This window comes from Vulpes lagopus, chromosome 3 (genome assembly GCF_018345385.1).
Source record: "Vulpes lagopus strain Blue_001 chromosome 3, ASM1834538v1, whole genome shotgun sequence".
Taxonomy (NCBI): domain Eukaryota; kingdom Metazoa; phylum Chordata; class Mammalia; order Carnivora; family Canidae; genus Vulpes; species Vulpes lagopus.
Window position 1 is genome coordinate 160,267,070 of NC_054826.1, and position 22,617 is coordinate 160,289,686.

The window sequence follows — 22,617 nt, forward strand, 5'->3', positions numbered from 1 at the left end:
GACCTGGGATCGAGTCCCATGTCAGGCTCCCTGCATGAAGCCTGCTTGTCCCTCTGCCTGTGTCTCTGCCTCTGTGTGTGTGTGTGTGTGTCTCATGAATAAATAAATAAATCTTTAAAAGAAGAAAAAGAAATGATCTCAGCATTGATGTTGTCAGCATCAGTGGATAAATGAGGGCCTTCAAACAGGCCATTCAGTGGAGAAAGTAGGCCATTCAGGGAGTGTGGGAGTTAGTAAAGTAGGTAGGAGGAAAAAAACAAAACAAAACAGGATTTAGCCACCAGAGAGCGTTTGCTTTGTATTTTTGTTATGTACTGGAATTTGGCACTAAATTAAACTTATGCAAGTGCAATTGAAAAAATAAAACTACCTCAACCTAATACCATTTACTCTACACATTCTGGTAAAACCTGAAAATCCCTGGAAGATTTAGATACGACAGGCTTAATGTTGAAAACTTGCCTTTGAGACACATTACATTTTACCCACAGCTGCATGTGCTGCATGTAGTAACACCAATAGAATGGGATGCTAATGCCTTTCTCTTCATAAGGTTTGAGTTATATTTATAATGATATTTTTATAAACTAATGCTTGTCTGATCTAGTAACTTGCATTCAAGTCAGCCAGATGCTGATGGCAAACTCTCCTTTTAGAAAATGGTTTGATGAAATACAAGAAAGCAAGGGGAAAGAAAGCATCTTTTCTGTTTACTCACTGGTGTTTTGTTTTTCTCTATCCCAAGAAAGAGGCAGCCTGCTTATGTTTTGATAATGCCATTTACCTGTCAGATGGTGCAGGCAAGGGGCAGCTATTTACCATAAAGACATCTGGGGAAATGACAATGGTACTGTCTATAATGGCAGATGCTAGGTGATACCATTTCTAGGGAGTAGTCCTTACTGAAGTGTAGTAGGAGGGTTTTCTAAAGGACAGACCAAGACATCAGGAATATATGTGCTGATGCCAAAGTCAATGAAAATAAGTAGTGAGGAACATAAAAAACCTCTTTGAAGGATGGAGGAAAGGTTCAGAAGATGGGCTAAAAGCAGGCAATGCCCACAATGTCTGTTGAGAGGAGGCCTGGTAAAATTATCTGAAAGTGGAAAAGCTGTGGCCACAGTCACTGGTGCTACATTGTAGCAGATGTTTTCATAATAGAGGTTAGGTAACTGAGTTTGATGATGGAGGGAAGAGAAAGCAAAGCTCAGAAGTCTTTACATGATTGGAACCAGGTTATTTTACCTGGGTTGAGCTTCCACTGAAGATCATTAAGAATTCTCCTCACAGTCACCAAAGAAGAATCAAGCTTCCACATATGCAGTACTGGACCCAGGCCTGGGCTCCACTTGGATGACAGGCAAGACAAATGGCAGCAGTTCCAGAAAAGGAAGCCCCAGGAAAAGGGAACTATGAAACTAAGGTCCATGAGAAATGGAACAGGGAGATAAGGGGTTGAGGAGAAACAGGACAAGCTTCCATCAAATGTTTTAAGAGCTGTCATATAATGTCTTGGTCTGTGAGTTCCTGGAAGCTAGGCTAGAAGCCATACAAAGAAGTCACAAAGTGTATAATTCATCAGAACATAAGTTAAGCCAGTATGTTAGATAAGCAAAGTGTGGAGGTATAAGCACAAATGAAAGTTGACTTTAACCTCATATTATCTCTTTAAATCTCTTTGACGGTAGCCACTCCCTACTCTGGATGAAAACTTGAGCAATCCAATGACTTTTCTGTCTCTTTTTAGGTAAATGGAAGTTCTATAGGTACTTAAAGAAAAAAAAAAAAAACATAGCCTCAAACCAGTAATTAGAAATGATGGGGTCCAGGTAAGATGATGGAGTGGGAGGACCCTAAGCTCACCTTGTCCCATGTATACAACTAGATAACACCCACATCAGTATAAATAACCCAGAAAACTACCTAAAGTTTGGCAGAACAAACTCTCCACAGATAAACATAGAGAAGAGGCCACATCAAAATGGGTAGGAAGGACAGAGATTGGTGTTCTGAGCTAAGCGGACCCATGGGACTGTCCACAGGAAAGAGGGATGCTGAGGGCATGGAATTGTGGAAAGAAGAAGACTCTGACACCAGGGTACCCACTCAAGAAAGACAAATGCCCATAACATTTGGCTTTGAAAACCAGAGAGGCCAAGTTTCATGAGTTTCTATAATCAGTGGGGCTGATTAAAAATTAGTAGGCTCATGGGAGAGCCAGGAGGGTGAAAGGAAACAAAGAACTATTAAAAAGATAGTACAACAAACAGTCTTATGGAGATACAGCATAGAAGAAGTAGTTTGAAAAACACCTGAAATATATGGAAGGGAGCTTTGTTTACTAATCTCATAGCCTGTGCTGGAGGGGCAGGATCTTTGGAGACTTCTCCAGGAACAAAGGAGTTGATGGGCACCATTTCCCTCCTCTGCCCCCTAGCATAAACATACAGACACCTGTGTGGCACCAACACTTACTACCTAACTTGCTAATAGTGCACCATGCCCTTGCATTCTCCTGCAGACAAGCTCCCTTCAGCCAGGCCTCAGCTCCAGGCCCCCTCCCACAGCAGATCTGTGCAAACTGCTAACACCATGCATCCTGTCCCTGCACACTTCTTCAGACCCACCACCTCCAAACAGGCCTACCTTGTCCTGACAGCTTCAGGGGCCCCCAGCTACTACAGACTTTGCAAGCAATATGCTTGATAGAGAATTTAAAACAATAGTCATAAAGATACTCACTGGACTTGAGAAAGAGTTTGAGGACCCCAATAAGACCTTTAACAAAAAGATTTAAAAAAAAACATAGAAAAGAACCAATCAGAGATGAAGAACTCAATAACTGAAATTAAAAATATAATAGATGGATTAAATAGTAAATTAGAGGAGCAGAGGAATGAATCAGTGATCTAGAGGATAGAGTAATGGAAAGCAATCAAGCTGAACAGGAGAGAGGAAAAAAATAATAAATGAAAATAAGCTTAGGGACCTCAGTGACACTATCAAGCATAATAACATTTATACCATAGGGATCCCAGGAGGAAAATAGAGAAAAAAGAGCAGAAAATTTGAGGAAATAATAGCTGAAAACTTCCCAAAATTGGGGAGGGAAAGAGAAACCCAGATCTAGAAAGCACAGAGAAAACCCCCCCCCCAATAAAATCAACCCAAGGAAGTCTACACCAATACACATGGTAATTAAAATGACAAAAAATAGTGATAAAGAAGGAATTTTAAAGGTTGCAAGAGAAAAGAAGACATTTATAGACAAGGGGAACCCCAGAAGACTATCAGCTGATTTTTCAGCAAAAGCTTTGCAGGCCAGAAGGGTGTACCATGATATATTCAAAGGGTTGAAAGAAAGAAAAAAACAAACCCTGCAATCAAGAATACAGTATGCAGCAAGGCTATCACTCAGAACAGAAGGAGAGAGAAAGAGAATCCCAGACAAAGTTTAACAAATTCATGATCACTAAATACAAGAAATGTCAAATGGGACTCCTTGAGTGGAAAGGAAAGACCATGAGGAGAAATAAGAAAATTAGGAAGCATAAAAGCAGTAAAATTAGGTATATTTATAAAAATCAGTCAAGGGACTCACAAAACGAAAGGGTGTCAAGTATGACACTATATACCTAAAACATGGGGGGAGGGGAGCAGGGGAGAAATATGAAGAATGAATTCAAACTTAAATGACCACCAACTTAGTATAAACTGCTATGCATATAAGATATTATATACAAACCTAATGGTAACCAGAACTCAAAATCCAGTAATAGATATGCAAAAAATAAAGAGAAAAGAATCCAAGTATATCACTAAAGAAAGCTAGCAAACCATTAAAGAAGAGAGCAAGAAGAGAAAGGAACAGAGAAGAACCACAAAAACAATCATAGAACAAGTAACAAAATGGCAACATACTTATCAATAATTATGTTGAATATAAATGGACTAAGAACTCCAATCAAAAGACATAGTGTAATGGAAAGGAAATAAAGTAAGACACATCTATACTCTGCCTTTAAAAGACTCGTTTCAGACCTAAAAACATATGCAGATGGAAAGGGAAGGAATGGAAAAGCAGTTATCTTGCAAATGGAAGTGAAGAAAAAGCTAGGGTAGCAATACTTTATCAGAAAAAATAAATAAATAAATAAATAAATATTTTTTTAAAAACCAAACACAAAGTATGTAATTGATAGTAATACAATAGTAGTAGGGGGCTTTAACACCCCACTTACATCAATAGATAGATAATCCAAACAGAAAATCAACACGGAAACAGTGGCTTTGAGTGACACAACAGACCAGATGGATCTAACATATATTCAGAACACTGCATCCTAAACAGCATAATACACATTCTTCTCAAGTGCATGTGGAACATTCTCCAGAAGAGATCACATATTAGGCCACAAAACAAGTCTCAACAAATTCAAAATGATAGAAGTGATGCTATCCATCTTTTCTGACTACAATACATGAAACTAGAAATCAACCACAAGAAAATATATGAAAGGAACATAAACACAAGAAAGTTAAATAAAATGCTACTAAATAATGAATGTATCAACCAAACAATAAAAGAGGAAATCAAAAAATATATGAAGACAGGGCAGCCTGGGCGGCTCGCAGTTTAGTGACGCCTTCAGCCCAGGGAGTGATCCTGGAGACCCGGGATCGAGTCCCAGGTCGGGCTCCCTGCATGGAGCCTGCTTCTCCCTCTGCCTGTGTCTCTGCCTCTCTCTTTCTCTCTCTGTGTCTCTCATGAATAAATAATAAAAATCTTTTAAAAATAAATAAAAGTTTAGAGGGAATACACCTCAACATAATAAAGGCCATATATGAAAAACCCACAGCTAACATCATACTCAGTTTTGAAAAACTGAGAGCTTTTCCCCAAAGTCAGGAAAAAGACAAAGCTGTCCACTCTCACAACTTTTATTCAACATTGTACTGGAAATCTTAGCCAAAGTAGGCAATAGAAAGAAATAAAAAGCATCCGAATTGGTAAGGAAAAGTCACTACTTGCAGATGACATGAAACTATACATAGAAAACCCTAAAAACTCCACCAAATATTAGACTATTAGAACTGATACTAAATTTGCAGAATACAAAAATCAATATACAGGAATCCATTGCATTTATATATACAAATAATTAAGTAGCAGGAAGAGAAATTAAGAAAACAATCCCATTTGCAATTGCACCAAAAAAAAAAAAAATACTGAGGGACAAACTTAACCAAGGAGGTGAGAGACCTGTACTATAAATACTATAAAACACTGATGAAAGAAGTTGAAAATGACACAAACAAGTGGAAATATCTTCCATGCTTATGGATTGGAACAACAAATACTGTCAAAATGCCCATATGTCCCAAAGCAACTTACAGATTTAATACAATCCCTATACAAAGTACCAACAGCATTTTTCACAGAACTAGAATATTTCTAAAATTTGCATGGAACCACAAAATACAAAGCAATCTTCAAAAAGAAGAACAAAACTGGAAGAACCACAATCCCAGATTTCAAGATATACTACAAAGTGGTAGTAACCAAAACAGCATGGTGGTGCCACAAAATAGACCAACAGATCAATAAAATAGAATAGTGTGCCCGGAGGGACACCTGGGTGGCTCGGTGGTTGAGTGTCTGCCTTTGGCTTGGGTCGTGATCCTGGAGACCTGGGATCGAGTCACATGTTGGGCTCCCTGCATGGAGCCTGCATCTCCCTCTGCCTGTGTCTCTGCCTCTCTCTGCATCTCTCATGAATAAATAAATAAAATCTTAAAAAAAAGATAATATCATGCCCAGAAATAAACCCATGATTACATGGTCCATTAATCTTCAACAAAGAGGCAAAAATATGCAATGGGCACAAGTTTCTTCAACAAATGGTGTTGGGAAAACTGGACAGCTACACGCAAAAGAATGAAACTGGACCACTGGCTTACATCATATATAAAATAAGCTCAAAATGGTTAAGTTCCTAAAGGTGATACCTGAAACCATAAAAATCCTAGATGAGAGCACAGGCAGTAATATTTTTAACACTGGTCATGGCAACATTTTTCTAGACGTGTCTTCAAAAGCAAGGAAAACGAGCAAAAATAATCTATTGGGCCTACATCAAAACAAAAAGCTTTTGCACAGTAAAGGAAACAACCAACAAAATTAAAGAACAACCTACTGTATGAGAAAAGATATTTCCAAACAACATGTCTGATGAAGGATTAGTCTCCAAATTATGTAAAGAACTTATGCAACTCGTTACCAATAAAAAAAATAGTCCAGATAAAAAATGGGCTGAATCCATGAATAGACATTTTTCCAAAGAGGACGTTCAATGGCTAACAAACACATGAAAAGAGCCTCAACGTCACTGATCATCAGGGAGTTACAAATCAAAACCACAATGAGGTATCACCTCTCAGCTGTCAGAAGAGCTAAAATTGAAAACACAGGAAAAAACATGTGTTGTCAAGGATGTGGAAAAACAGGAACCCTTGTGTCCTATTGGTGGGAGTGCAAACTGCAGTAGCCACCGTGGAAAACAGTATGGAGGTTCCTCAAAAAATTAAAAAGAGAATTATCATATTACCCAGTAATTCCAGTACTGGGTATTTACCCAACGACTACAAAAACACTGATTTGAAAAGCTATATGCACCCCTATGTTTACGGCAGCATTGCCTACAGCAGTCAAGATATAGAAACAGCCTAAGTCCATCAACACATGAATGAATAAAGAAGTAGTGGTGTGTGTGTGTTATACACATACCATTACACACACACACATGCACACACACACTAGAATATTACTCAGCCATAAAAAAAAAAACAAAATCTTGCCATTTGCAACAACATGGATAATGGCAACAATAGATGTCTGCTCCGTGAAATATGTCCATCAGAGAAAGACAAATACCATATGATTTCATTCATATGCAGAATTTAAGAAACGAAACGAAGGAGAAAAGAGACCAAAAAAACCAGACTAAGTATAGAGAACACACTGCTGGTTACCAGAGAGGAGGTGGGGGGGTTGGGGGCGGTGAGATAAGTGAAGGGGATTAAGAGCTCGCTGGTTCTGAGGAGCACTGAGGAATGTATAGAACCACTGAGCCGCCGTATTGTCCGCCTGAAACGTATGTAACACTGCATGTTTATTATATTAAAATTAAAACAATGAAAATAAAAAAATAAAAAAAATAAAATGAAAATAAAACAATGAAAATAAAACAGAAGAGCTAAGTTCTGTTAACAACAACCACAACAAAATGACTGGGATGCTGAGGTGAGTGGCCCTTCTCTGTGTGCCTGCCTCTTGCTGTCTGTCCTCCCTCGGCCTGCTCACTGTGCTTTCTGACCCTTCCATTCCAGGTAGAAGCAAAGGAAGGAAGGAGAGATGAAGGGGGCAAGAGATCCGATACCTCTGCTACGTGGCCTCATGTCTGCAGTGCCCGTAACCTGGGTGCATCCAATCTAGTCTGACAGTTGCTCGTCTGCCCTCTGCCCTTATAACAATCTTCCTTCAGCTTCCCTTCTGCTGAGGTTGTAGTGCCCCTTGGGTGGCCATTAAACAAAGCCCCCACCGTGGCTTGTTTTATACACACACACACAGTGTGCAGGCTCTTCCCAATGCACCAGCATTTCTCCTCTGTTCCAGCCGGTCAGGTCTTTCTCTCTTCCTCCTCCCTTGGTCCCTGCTCCTGTCAGGTGGAAGAGGTAAGTGGACCTTGAACGGAGATGATGGTAAAGAGGAGACTCTCTAAACTTTCTCCCACAAGATCCTTTCCAATTTCTAAGAATTTAACTCTTTTACACCCTGAATGTTGCACACAAGTCCTCCAGCAATTTCTCTGCCTTCATACCCAAGAGAGGACTTTTTTAGGTAGGTAGTACACTGTTGTGATGAGTTGAGGGCTAGAGTCAGTTGGCCTTGTTTTGTAATTTTAGGGCTGTGCTTCAAGGGCTGTAGGTGAAGAAAAGAGGAATGTCTCAAATGGTGCTCTGGCATCAACTGGACCATCGCCACTATTAAATTTTCTGATATATTGAGGTTTTATGTAAGATTTCATTGGAAAAGGGTTATGCTGCCAAATAAAAAGTGGCTTACCCACTGAAAACATCTTGACTGATGACTCATTCATTATTTGCCTACTCTAAGGAAGATAGTGGTCTAGACAAGTTTACTGTGATCGTAAGCTAGCACAGCTAATCAGCTGTTCTCAATTCTAGTTATGATGAAAAAAGAGCTCTTTTTAGGTAGGCCATTTACTCGCTGGGGGAACTTGGGTGAGTTACTGGAATTCTGTGAATCTCAACTTTCTCATCTGTTACATACCTACTGGGTAGTATGTTTTGATTCCTGTATGTTGAACGCCTAACATGATGTCATAATCATTGCTGGCACTCAGGAAATCACAGCCATCTGGCCTTTCAAAGCTGCCTAGGAAGTCAATGAGCAATGTTCCCAGACATCATCCTCTACTATGTTATCAGTTTGAAGGACTTTGCCCTGGTGATGCCTGTGCCAAGGGGACACCAGGTCCTCTCAAACCATTTCTTTCTCCTATTCCCTAAATGAGAGTTTAACACTTCTCAGAGAGTTTCTTTGGAAACTTTTGTCATGGGTACAGGCACCAAGAGCCCACTTGGACAGCTCTTCCTAAAGAGAAACCAGAGTAAGCCTCATTACTTGTAGCCCAGAAATGTCCTACCCTACTTGAATGCAGGCCAGTTCCAAGGCATTGATTGGAAGAAACCCTTTCTGATGATAAAAGCATTAACAACTGTTACGGATTCCACTTGGAAATTGCAGTCACCTCAAGTCTGCTCATTGCCAACATCTCTTAGTGCACCCAAAGAGTAATTCCCAATATTATAATTTCCAGATGAAGAATGGATCCTGTGATGGTTAATTTTACATGTCAACCTGGCTAAAGGTTCTAGTGGCCAGTTGTTTAGCTTAGAGGTTGCTGTGAAAGTATTTTTGCATGTGGGAAATATTTAATCGGGAGACCTTGAGTAAACGAGGATGGGCCCCGTCCAATCATTTGAAAAGCTTTAAGAGCAAAAACTGAAGTTTCCTGGAGAGGAAGAAATTTGGTTTCAAAACCTCAACATAGAAATCCTGGCCTGAGTTTCCAGCCTGCCTGACCCATCCTGCAGATTTCAGACTCAAAGACTACAACATCATCTCTTACGTTCATTTCCAGCCTTCCGGCCTCCTGTACATATTTCAGACTTGTCTGCCCCAACCATCGCATGTGCCAATTCCTTAAAGTAAAGTTCTCTTTCTGTACCTTATGTATCTGACTGGCCTTTCCTCTGGAGGACCCTGACTGACAGAGAGCCCATCCTGTGCTTCTTGCAGTACCTAGCACAGTGCTGAACTGACTTTTCTTGGGAGGAGTTCACTATTCCTTGAACATGAACTCTAATGGCCACATAAGTGGCCATAAGTCTATAATCTATCTGGAAAAGTGCTGCTCTGGGGTTGACTCTGCCCTGCCACTCACTACCTGGATCAGACTCACCTTTACGCTCAACTCTGCACCGTTTTGGCAACTCAGCCACACACAGCCTAGGCCATTCCCTAATGTGGTCTCTGCCCACGTTAAGCCCTTTATAGCAGAAGTCACAATGACCCAAGCACCAAGGCCCAACTGAAATGACTCATGGAGACTCTGTCTCCCCAGGGAGGTTGCCAAGAGGGAACAGGTGACACAAACTGCAAGTGCAGGAAAATTAACATCACCTGAGATAGATATTGATTAAAAAGACCGGAGACAGGAAGGAGCAAACAGAGAACTGTTACTTTCCCTCTCCGAGATGTGTTGTTCTGAGATACAACGGCTCCACATGGATGTTTAGGCTCCTTAGAAAAGCCCATGTGGGGGGATCCCTGGGTGGCACAGCGGTTTGGCACCTGCCTTTGGCCCAGGGCGCGATCCTGGAGACCCGGGATCGAATCCCACATCGGGCTCCTGGTGCATGGAGCCTGCTTCTCCCTCTGCCTGTCTCTCTCTCTCTCTCTCTCTCTCTCTCTCTCTCTCTCTGTGACTATCATAAATAAATAAAAATTAAAAAAAAAAAGAAAAGAAAAGCCCATGTGACCCAGCAGACAACTATAGAGAAAAGCTCACAGTAAAGCACCACTTGGAATTTGCTATCCCTTCTTCTGCCTCACTTTTCCTTTTCCTTCATTGGTGATCCTCTGGAATTGCACACGGATCCCCCAAACCAAAGTGTTGGCACTTAAGTTTTGTCTAATTTTTGTTTTCAAAAGATCTGGGACAAGACACTAGCCATATGACCTTAGCAAATCATTTGACCAATCTAAGCTCCAATTTCCTCATCTTTAACAGGCAGCCCTTAAGAGTATTTTCTTTGTAGGAATGTTTTGAGGACTGGATGGGATAATGCACAGCTCTTGGGGATGTTTTAATGAATGGCAACTATAGCTGTTGCTACTCCCTGCAGAAAGTGCATGGGGCAGCCCCACATAGAGCAGGGGCTAAAGCTTTCCAAGTCTGCCAGGGACCCAATGGCTCAATCTGTGTAATTCTGAGGCCAAGCCTGTTGCTTTTGTGCACATAAACCAAGTGTTGTAATATCAGCAGAGCAGAATGCCTGTTCCCTAAGGGCAGCTAGCCCCCAAGTGAGAGAGGAATGAGGGGCATTCCCCGCATTCCTCCTAACCTCACTCATCTAGTATCTCTGTTTCAGAAGGGAGGTGTAAAGGGTGTAAAGGGTAGGTCAATCAGCCAACAGCATTTAGAGAAACACTTGATTGTGTCCTACCTTGAATAAAAAGTTGTTGGGGGTGGGATTGAGGGGATTTTTCTAGAGGAAATATTATGGGGAAGTAGGAAACGGGATGGATTTTGAGGCTGGAGTTTAGGGCTAGAATACAGAATTAGAGGAAGGAGTTGGTCCAGGCTCTAAGCCTTGCAGATCTTGGGGAAAATGGCTACAGAATGTGTGTGTGTGTATATGTATAAAATAGAGAAGCTACAGAATCAAGCATATAAAATGAGAACTTGAGGGTGGGTAGGGAGATTCTATAAGTGAGTGTACCCAGGGTGGGGGATCAGAATAGAGGCATCCTTTTCTCTGTACCTGGAGAATACCCAGCTACACCAGGGACAGAACAGGCCTGCTATCTTTGCCCTTCTTCAGTGGACAGGGGTTTTACCAGGCTCCAGAATTGCCAAGCTGGTGGGTGGGGGTTCATGACCAAATCACTAGACTACCAGTGTTTCAGTGATATGACATGAAGAATCAGGGTCTTCACCAGAACAAAAAGTGTTCTCTCTTCAGGACTGTAGTAATACACAGACCTTCTTAGAAAGAGGAACTATAGTTGGGAGTCTAGAAGCTACTACAATAGGAAGGAAGAAAGACACACTTGATGATATTAGAAGGTCTTAGGGTTATTTCGTGAGACTATTTGAAAGATCAGGTCCTTTTGTTAATTCCCTGAGTTGGTAACTTAGGATGGTTTCTTGTTTACATCTTAGATTTTTGGAGACAGGATAGCATAAGGATTAAGATAAGGATATATATATATATATCCTGGGGGCACCTGGGTGGCTCAGTTCGTTAAGCAATCAACTTGTGATTTTGGCTCAGGTCATGATCTCAGGGTTGTGAGATAAAGCCACATGTTGGGCTTCTTGTTGGGCACGGAACGGAGCCTGCTTAAGATTCTCTCTCCCTCTGCCCCTCCCCACCAACTCACATTCATGCACTCTCTCTCTCTCCAAAAAAAAGGAAAAAGAAAATATTCATTCAGGAGGTAAACTGCCTGAATTTAAATCCTGGCTCAACTGTGGAAGGAGCCTCAGTGTCCATCGAAAGATGAATGGATAAAGAAGATGTGGTTTATGCATACAATGGAATATTCCTCAGCCATTAGAAATGACAAATACCCACCATTTGCTTCAATGTGGATGGAACTGGAGGGTATTATGCTGAGTGAAATAAGTCAATTGGAGAAGGACAAACATTATATGGTCTCATTCATTTGGGGAATATAAATAATAGTGAAAGGGAATAGAGGGGAAGGGAGAAGAAATGGGTGGGAAGTATCAGAAAGGGAGACAGAGCATGGAAGACTCCTAACTCTGGGAAACGAACTAGGGGTGGTGGAAGGGGAGGAGGGCGGGGGGTGGGGGTGAATGGGTGATGGGCACTGAGGGGGGCACTTGGCAGGATGAGCACTGGGTGTTATTCTGTATGTTGGCAAATTGAACACCAATATAAAAAAGAAGTTGAGAGCTTCAAAAAAATAAAATAAAATAAAATAAATCCTGGCTCTGCCAGTTACAAACTTTGTGACCTTTGCTTCGGTCTCCTCAAATGTGAAATAGGGATCTTCATAACTAACTCATGGGATATAGGAGTGATAAAAGAAAGTTAACACATGTAAGCATTTGGCACAGTGCCTGGCACATAATAAATGTTCGCTAAGTGTCAGGTAGTAATATAGTCTTGTTTTTTTTTTTTTTTCCTAGAGATTTTCCTTTCCCTCGTGGAAATGGAGGCTCCCAAAAGCTTCCCAGAGTAGGCTTAACATGCTCACAATCAACTCTTAATGATGAAGCCTTTCTTCAAAAGAAAGAGATGAGCTGAAGAATCAGAATGACCAAATTCAGATTTTGACATTAGGGTTTCTGGCTAAGTTATTTTAAGGTACACAAGCAGGTAATGCTGTGAAGACGTGGGAGCAGCTCAGTGATCCCACAGAGGCACCACTGGCAAACAAATCATTTAGCAGAGCCCAGGGTGTTCCTTGGAGATTCAGGCAGGGGGCCTGAACTGGATTATTTTTGTTTCCATTTCCAGAGAAGCTGGAAGGGAGGGGCATTTGGATTCAGAGAGTAAAATGGGGGTATTGGATGAGATGATCTCTAAAGACTGTTCCAGCATTCTGCAAGGCACTGAGTCTCTGAGCATGACTAAAAGAAAGGGGATTAAAAAATATTCAAGGCAGGAGAATTCAGGCAGATGCTCAGGAAAATATGTCCCAACCAAATTCCTGCTGAGCCTCGGAATACCCTGGTAAGGGAAATGATGTGAGTCTCATACCCAGAATTATGGAAAATCAAATGAAGCACAAAAGGTTGGGGGGAAAGTCGTACATTGGCAGAGAGGAGGGCCTATTTCCAGCCAGTCTCATTTCACCATGGCTAGGAGTTAAGTTTTGTCGAAGAAAGCTTTAAAAGGATTTGCATGGACAAGTTCAACAGTGGCTACATACAAATTATCTCTATTCTCTTTAAAAATCTCCTGCTTAAGCAGTGGTTATCAGACTCAGACTTACAAGGGTAAAATAATTTGCAAATTATATTCAAGTGTGACTGTCTGAAGATCTCAGGACTAATGTAATGGTCCCACATGTCTCTAAGAAGCAGTCCAAATAGTTGTGATATGCAGTATAGTTTGTGTGCTATACGGCCATGAAATTAGACTGTAAAACCCCATTTGATGGATAAGGATATTAAAATGGAATTAAAGTATTGTTGCACGAGAGGAATTTTTGTGCTTCAAGAGATGAAAGATGGGGGAAGCTTTGGCAAGTCCAGGGATGAGACAAGCAGCTGCTGTACAAATCTCTATGCTATTATTTTACCAGAGCATCCCTGAAGTTTCCAGTCTATGCTCCCTTGACCTACACAACCACCAATCATTCTGCCAAGATGTTGACTCCACATTCAGCGTAGGAGCTGCAGCCACTCTATTCAGTTGCTCAGCAAAGCCTCAGACTCACCATGCTCCTTCTCTCTCAGCCATCCAGTCCCTAGTATGGCCTTTGTCACCCTGCTTACCATTCTTTCTTTGGAGGAAAGAAGAAGGGAAGGGAAGCGAAATGTTATACGGCATCAACTGAAACCTGAGATGAGACAGCAGTCTTCCCCTAGTGCTATCTTCGGGCTCACTCCAAGTTTCACCGTCTTAAAAGCATAGCATAATTGTAGAAAGCAAAGCAAACCATTAATGTTATGATTCCAGCTTGGGCAAGCTTTTCTTGAGACCCAGAGGACACGCCTATTAACGCTGATTCCCTTTATCTCCAGCTGTCAGCCTCTTTGGGAAAGGGATTCTCACATGAGAATGAGCTCCAGCAACACCAAGCATATTGGGACCTTACCATCTTTGGAAGAAGTGGCTATATTCATGCTCATCGGGTACAGAAAATGTGCCAAAAAAAAAAAAATGGCCCCATTTCTTGGTCACTCAGTGACTCAGATTTCCTACCTGAAAATTAGGAAACTAGTCTCAAGCCAGTGTCTCTGTGACTAGCCAAGTTGTCTGAATGTTTGAAAATATGTGGATGTGGGGTACCAAGTGCACTCATCCAGAGGACTGACTCGCATTTTGGCAACCGTGTAATGCCAAATAGCATCTCGGTCAAAGGTTTCGTGGAATTAAAAAAAAAAAAAATCAGCAAAAGGGATATTTGTCATAAACAAAATAAGACTCATGTTTGTTATAATTTTCTGAACCCCCAGAGTTGATTTAGCTGTGAGTGTGTGTCTTGTTTGGTTTGTTCTCAGGCCACCTGTCTCATTTTTCTCGATCTTGATTGTGACATACGCAGGGCTACCCTGAACCTCAGCTGTATCATCTGTAAAGTGCGAATGAGAATAACTTACTTTGTGACATTGTTGGGACAGAAGGTACTTTAAGCTCCCAGTTTACAGCAGACTCAGGGTAAGTAAATAGCAGATTAATAGGGGCCAACTGTGAATGAGCACCTGCCCACGGCCAAATCATTAAGAAACTGTTTAAATTCTCTCCAAATAAATAAATAAATAAATAAATTCTCTCCAACTGCCTCAGGGTTTCGCAAAAGTGTCATCTTTGACCGTTTGCTGCAGGATCCCTCAGGGTGCTTGTAAAACACAAGAGATTTCTGAGCCCCATCCTAGAGATGGTAATTCAGGATCTGTGGGTATCACCGTTTCTAACATCCTCTCCATCTCCAGATGACACTTGAGTACCTTAAAATTTGAGGACAACTGAATTAGAGCCCTAGCTAAAACATATTATCCTTTATAGTCATTGGTTTGTAAAGACGTAGATAGGTCATATGTTTCAGTGATTTAAAAGTGCGGAGTCCTGAGGTTCACAGGTCCTCTGAAAGATTAGATAATATGGTCAATTTGGGGAAGTTTAAAAAGTCAGTCAGGGTTGTTTGTAGGAAAACTGTCTTTTTATTTTGCCTTGATTTGCTGGCCAACTGAGTAATTCTGTGCTATTATTTAGGCCCAATGGACAGCACTTACCCAATTCCCTGGGCTATTAAACACAATTTTATATTATTTTCTCATTTAGCTTAATAAAACTCCAACTGCTATAGAAGACACTTGGTCTCAAATCCACTTACTCTTAGACTCAACAATCCAAAAGAAACCCTTGACCCAGGAGCACTGAAGTCTTGAATTTATAGCTCAACAGAGAAAATTATTCAGCAAGCAGGAGACACTGGGCTAGGGTGGACACAAGCTGGCACAAAGGTAAGAGTCTGAATGGCCAAGGCTGGCCATGCCTTTGGCAATGGAGAAGTGTGGCCCTAGGGTGTCTGCTGAAAAAAGCAAAAATGAAGTTGGCAGAGGTATCAGATTACCAGGGTTCATGTAGCAGCAGTGAAACTAAGGAAGCACCGTAAAGCCTGAAATATGAGCCAATTGCACTGGCAAAGACTGGGAGCTCCCCCTCGGCATTAGTGAAGCCCATGTTGAATGGGACCCAGAGCTGGAGAGCGATATGGAGAGCTTGGAGAGGAGCCATGAGAGGCAATCAAGATCAATCAGGCTTCAGGAGACTACATTCTTGGAGGGACTGGCTTCCTTTAGACCAGGCAGTGAGTTGTGGGCTGGGAGGGTGGCTGCACAGAGGAGATTAACAGTGCATTTAGATGGGTAACTGATAGTTAAGAGTGTAAATGTTTCTACTAACAACATCAAAAGCAGCAGCTTGGGCTGAACTTCAGCAGAAATTGGGCTTGAAATTGAAGACCTGGTTGTGAGGGAGAGGGTTATCCTATTTTTCGGGATTTAGGGAAACCTCTAGTGCTGCTTTCCGGCTTCAGAGCACCCTCTCCCCCTCTGCCTCACCTCCCTCACTTGTCCAGGAGCCATCAGTTCCTGATTTATTTTTTTTAATTTTACTTAAATTCAATGAATTAACATATAGTATATTATTAGTTTCAGAGGTAGAGGTCAGTGACTCATCAGTTACATATGACACCCAGTGCGCATTACATCACATGCCCCCCCCTTAATGTCCGTCACCTAGTCCCCCATCCCTGATTTAGAGCTGACAAAATGCCAGATCCTGGGCTAACACTTTATCTGTCCTTTCTCGTTGACTTAATCTCCACAGCAGCCCTGCCACGTCGGTAGTGGCACGCTCATTTATGGAAAACAGGCTCCAGGAGCACAAGCAACGTTTCCAGTGTCACAGAGTCAAAAAGTAGCAGACCCGATAGGTGTTCTTCTAAATGTCGAAGCACTGTTTTATCCCACTTGTCTGAAGCCCAGAAGGCCAGTGTGGCTGGAAGCAAGAGAGCAAGGGAGTGAGTAGGTGGGGACAAGGGAAAAAGACAAGGTCAAAAAGAAATGGGCTGGAACTGGGGGCAACCACCAGGTGATAAGTGCCTTTCAAGGCCATGGAGGATGTTGGATTTTCTTCTGAATAGGAAGGGAAGGCACTGGAGAATTTTAAGCAGAAAAGTATTAACCTAGGTTTTAAATGGATCTGTGTGAATGTATTTGAAGGGAGAAGAGGTGGAAACCAGGAAAATCATTATATAGCTATTTTAATAGCCCTGATGAGGGACGGTGGCTTGCACTGTTATTGGTACAGATGTAAGGCAGTAGGTGGATTCCAGAAACATTTCAAGGGTGAAACAAACAGCATGTGACGAATTGGCAAATAATATGCCCAGAGTCACATAGGTAATAAGGTTGGACTAGGCTGGGGTCAGAACAAGGCCCCCTCTGAAACCAAACCCTACGATCTGTCCCTGACTGCAGTGAGCCATGGTCACAGGTTGCTGAGAAAGGGATTTCCCAAACCTGAAGCCAAAATATAAAAAGTCGTCAGTGTGTAACACTTATGGCTGAGGTGTTGGTGTTTGTGCATGTGCACGTGTATATATCCCGTACGTCCCTGGCTCTTCTCTCCTCATAGCAAAAAACAAAGAAAAAACGAAAAAGGAGAGTTGACAGCAGGATAAAAACAATTACCAACCAAACATATCAGCCTACTTTGAAGATTAATGGAGGTCAGGGGTGCCTGGTGGGCTCAGTCAGTTAAGCATCTGCCTTCAGCTCAGGTCTTGATCCGGGGGTCCTAGGATGGGGATCTGGCCCCGCATCAGGCTTCTTGCTGAGCAGGGAATCTGCTTCTCCCTCGGCCCCTCACCCTGCTCATGCTCTCTTTCTCAAATAAATAAATAAAATCTCAATAAATAAATAAGTAGATGGGAATTAAAAGTTTGGAAAAAAAAAAAACAACAACAGAAGAAGATTAATGGAGGTCAGCTACAGCCTAGAAGAGCTATCAGGGTTGTTGTGAAAGGTAAATTTTATGTTTTAAGCCGTATTAGGTAGGGTAGGGGAGGAGCCACTCAACAAATGAAAAGACTCTGTGGCCACATTTACACAGCAAAAGCCAAGTGGAAGATTGAGCAATTACCTAGTAACTGCAGGCTGGGGAGTCAGCCAATTTGGGTAACTCAGATAAAAACATGTGCTTTGGCTGCTTCCCTTGCCTGAATTACTCGATAATGGCCCAACTGTCTGTTTTGCTTAGCTGAAGAGTACAAGAAACAGGTCCATCCGAGTTGGAGACCTTCCATGGGCCATGGAGCAGCCCAGGCTGAGGAGTCGGCAGGGGAAAGGCTGCCCCCAGGAGCCTGCCTTCAGGCTGGCAGGAGGTAGTCAACCCTGGTAAAGCCTGCTCTGTCAGGGTCCTCTGCTCGGTTCTAGAGACTCTACGATGCACAAACCTTATTCTGAGGATTCTCAAAGTCTAGTCTTGAGACAAATTTAAGATAATTATTTTTTAAAAAATGTGTGAAATATAGAGGTATCCTTTGAAGAAATGATGGGAACAAAAGCAGCAACGGACCCACACTGGGATGGGGTAGGAAGTGGGGAGCAGCCAGGGGAGGCTTCCTGGAGGAGACGATGCCTGAGGTGGGTCCCAGAAGATGAGTAGTTATTAGCCAGGAAAAGAGAGGAGGGAAAAGGAGAGTGAAAGCTAGTATGAAGGCTGGTGGCATTTTTCCCTGCTAGTGGTGAAAGTTAGATTACCAAGAATAATTAATAGGTAATATTCAGGCTTTAGTATGCCCCTGACATCTTACTAAGCATTCTCTAGACATGATATTATTGCATCTTCACAATAACCAGTTGGAAATGGGGGCAGTTGTTATTCTGTTTTATGAAAAAAAACCAAGGCACAGTTCAGTAATTTGCCAACAATCACACCAGTGGGAAGTGGCAAAACCAGGACTCCAAACTGTAGGACTTCAGAGTCTTTTCAGTTTTGATTTTGTCTGTAATGTGACTTTTGTCGACCTTGGTACCACCATGCAGTTTCCATGCATGTAGCTGACAGATCAGAATAAGTACATGCCCCCGAGGCAGCTCACCAAGACCTCGACTCTGCCCCTCTTTTGTCCGTGGCACCCCGTTCCCAGCCCTATGTGAGCCCGGTGTGCTCCTGAGAATCCATGAATTCCCTGCAGACTCTGGCTGCCTTCATCTAGTTCCACTACAGTCTTCCTCCTTCCATCCTAACAGCAGTGCAAGCCTGCCAGAGGGTGGGATTCCTGTCTTTGTTAGAATTTTCATGATCCCTCTCCCACCTTCCATGACTGACAGCCTGCAAGTGCCAGGCTCCGCTGAGGGGCCTGTGAAACTAGCTTTGCCCACCGAGACTCTTAAGACATGTTTTTACAGTTGCCCTAAAGCGCACCAGTCCATGTTCTTAAAGACAAATGAACTAGGAGAATTGCACATGGTCTCGCTTAGAGGAGATTCAACCAGAGATGAAATTTTGTGGTTCATAACCATACTGGCAAAGTAGCAGACTCATTCCAGTGCATCTGAAAGAAATGAGCTAATAACAAGCAGTGGTTCTCCAGAGACTTCACCCTGGTTCCGGGAAGTAAATATTTTGAAATTGAATTTGTAACAATAGTTTCCATTTTCAAATACAGCATCATAACTCCTTTGGGTTTAAATATATATATTATTTGCAAACATTCAAATTACCTCTGGGAGCTAAATTGTGTAGAGATTTTCGACCCCCAAATTGCACAAAGTGACACTTCTACTAGTCTGAGATAGTCTTTAAGATCAAGGAGTGAGTTTATGTGGAAAGCGAATCGATGTTTTCCATTTGTGCTGAGGTTGGGATAAGAGAAGAATGTCATATGAGAACATGGAACTCATTACCAGCATAGATACTCCACCTCTGACTTTATTTAAAGAAATGGATAGAGCACTGTCCTCCTGGGGTTGCACGGGGTAGGGCAGTGCTTGCCAGATTTCTGGTGCTCCAGCAGCCCAGCCTGGCCTTGCCTGATCTCCCGCCACTAGCCCCACCCTCCTAAATTAATAGATCATGTTTTTACTATGTGTTTCTCATTCATCATCTCACTTTGGCCTCATAAAAATCTTCCTTCTACTGTTGAGGAAAGTGGCTGCCAGTGAGGTCAGTGGATACTTTTTATTCAGTTTACTGGTGTCAGAGAAGGTGCTAAAATCCAGGTATCCCAATCTCATACTTGTACTTGGTGGCATGTAAATATACAAAATGCCACAGGTATAGAAAACTTGCTGAAAGAAGGGAAGGCTATTTTGAGAATTTAAGAAGAGCACTTTTGGAATTTGAAGTTTTCTTAGGATGTTCAAGTGTATTATTCTGATTATTATCCTTTCAACCTCATTCAATTGAGTATTTATCTACTGTTTACCATATTACACTGTGGAATGCAATGGAAAGCAAGTCCCTCTCAGTGCTCACTATCCTTTTTTTTTTTTTTTAGATTTATTTATTTATACAGGCAGAGGGAGAAGCAGGCTCCCCACCGGGAGCCTGATGCAGACTTGATCCCAGGACCCTGGGATCACGACCTGAGCACTCAACCACTGAGCCACCCAGGTGCCTTTTATTTCTTAACATCCTTTTCTCTTGCTGTATTATTCCCCCTACACACACACACACACACACACACACACACACACACACACACACGGCCCACCCCTAACCTCTGCTCTCAGCCCCCACCAGCTATAGATTCTAGATAGATCCTTGGTAAGTATTGTAAATGTTGACACAATTTAGAAAAAGAAAAGAGCATTTCCTGCAGGGGGCTTCACATCCTCTGGGCCTATGGAAATTTATCTTAAAATGGTACTTAATATACAGAAGAATATGATATCTGGTGTCACTGAGCTGCTAGATTCAAATCCTGACCTTGTTATTTCCTACCGAGATACTAGACATATTACTTTTTAATTTCCACATTTGTAAAATAAAGCCGATAACAGGACCTGTTTTGTGAGGTGGCTATGACCATTTAACAAAATACACCTAAGGCACTTAGGGCATACTAAGAAGTGCTCGTGATGTTAGATTATGTTCATTTTAATGAACAATTAGGAACAATCTACACATCTAATAAATTGTTTTATCCTAGCAATGTAGTGCTTTATATCAATTAAAATGATGCTGTAGGTAAACATTTGGCTTAGAAAGATAATTATTATATTAAAAGGAAGAAGGCTATAAAATACTATTTACTATGTGATTGAATGCAAGTAGAGATTTATTACACATTATCTAATGTACTCAACCTTGTTTTGAATTCAAGTGCATTTGTGTCTCTAATAATTTAGTTGTATTTCACAAGGGCAAAAATCAAACTGTGCTAATTTCAGTTCCTTTACCTTGTGAGGTGAGGTTCAATAAGAATTTTTCCTGGGCTAACATACTTTTGGTACTTAGTGTTTTTGCAATCCAAATGACTTCTAATAATAAAATATAAGGATTTCTTTTACTAACAGGTAAAGCTCTCCACGCCATAACAAAGCCCCAAGATACTATCTAGTGTCATAATGCTACTAGAGTAATTATATACATAATTTACCAGGTCAAGAAATACTACAGCTATCAATGTTTAAGTTCCCGTAACAATTTTTAAGGGCATGAACTATGGCTCTAATAACGTTTATTATGGGATACTCATAACAGATATAATTTATCATAATGTGGGATTTTTAAGAACGACATTTGCATTATATAAAAAGTATTGCGGGATCCCTGGGTGACGCAGCGGTTTGGCGCCTGCCTTTGGCCCAGGGCGCGATCCTGGAGACCCGGGATCGAATCCCACATCAGGCTCCCGATGCATGGAGCCTGCTTCTCCCTCCGCCTGTGTCTCTGCCTCTCTCTCTCTCTCTGTGACTATCATAAATAAATTAAAAAAAAAATAAACATTTAAAAAGTATTGCTAAATATTAATGCTACCACCTTGCCCACCTAACAAGATTCACTTAGGGATACTGATTTCGTGCGACTTCAGTTTCAGTGTTTGGTGATTCAGTTGATTTACAAAGCAAAAAATTATCTTTACTCTCTCACAGATGAGGACTCTCTGAATTTCTAAGAGATAACCACTTGTTGTTACCCAGGTCTTTGCTGATCCAATGATGAAAAAAATATCTTCCTCCAGTCCTCACAAAAGCTGTTTGATCTGGGATCCCTGGGTGGCGCAGCGGTTTGGCGCCTGCCTTTGGCCCAGGGCGCGATCCTGGAGACCCGGGATCGAATCCCACATCAGGCTCCCGGTGCATGGAGCCTGCTTCTCCCTCTGCCTGTGTCTCTGCCTCTCTCTCTCTGTCTCTGTGACTATCATAAATAAATAAAAATTTAAAAAAAAAAAAAAAAAAAAAAAAAAAAGCTGTTTGATCACCCCCAATTTCAAGCAAATAAATACCATGCCGACACACATACTCTATTACTAATATGGAAATACTTCAATTCTTTGCTAATGTTATAAAATTAGGACCTCTGACTTCCACCCACAGAAATGAAAACATGGGCATATGTTTGTATCAGAAGGAATTTTTTTAGTACTTTCATATCTATCTCATTTCATTACTAATATTAATGACTTTATATGCAGGATGTATAAATCTCATTCATTTTATCAGCTTTGAAACTCTCCATTGGGGAAGTTTTACTTCAACTTTGGGCATTTTCTGAACTAAAAAGTATAGTGATGTGGTTTGTAAAATCTCTGAACAGTTAGAGGGTGGTGAGCACAGGAAAATGACAAGAGCGAGGAGAACTAACACTCACAATCAAGCACCTCCCAAGCTAAATGATGCCAATTATATCCAGCTGGGGCACAATATAAGCTGCTAACAGCACAGAGCTTGGCTACACTACAAGCGCTTTCCTGACATCTGGTAGAGGTAAAGCTGACCTCACCACTTCGTGCCTGAGACAGGTAGACAAAAACCCAAGGAGATTAGCATCAATCTCACAAGATCAGATAGACTGACTATTGGCTAT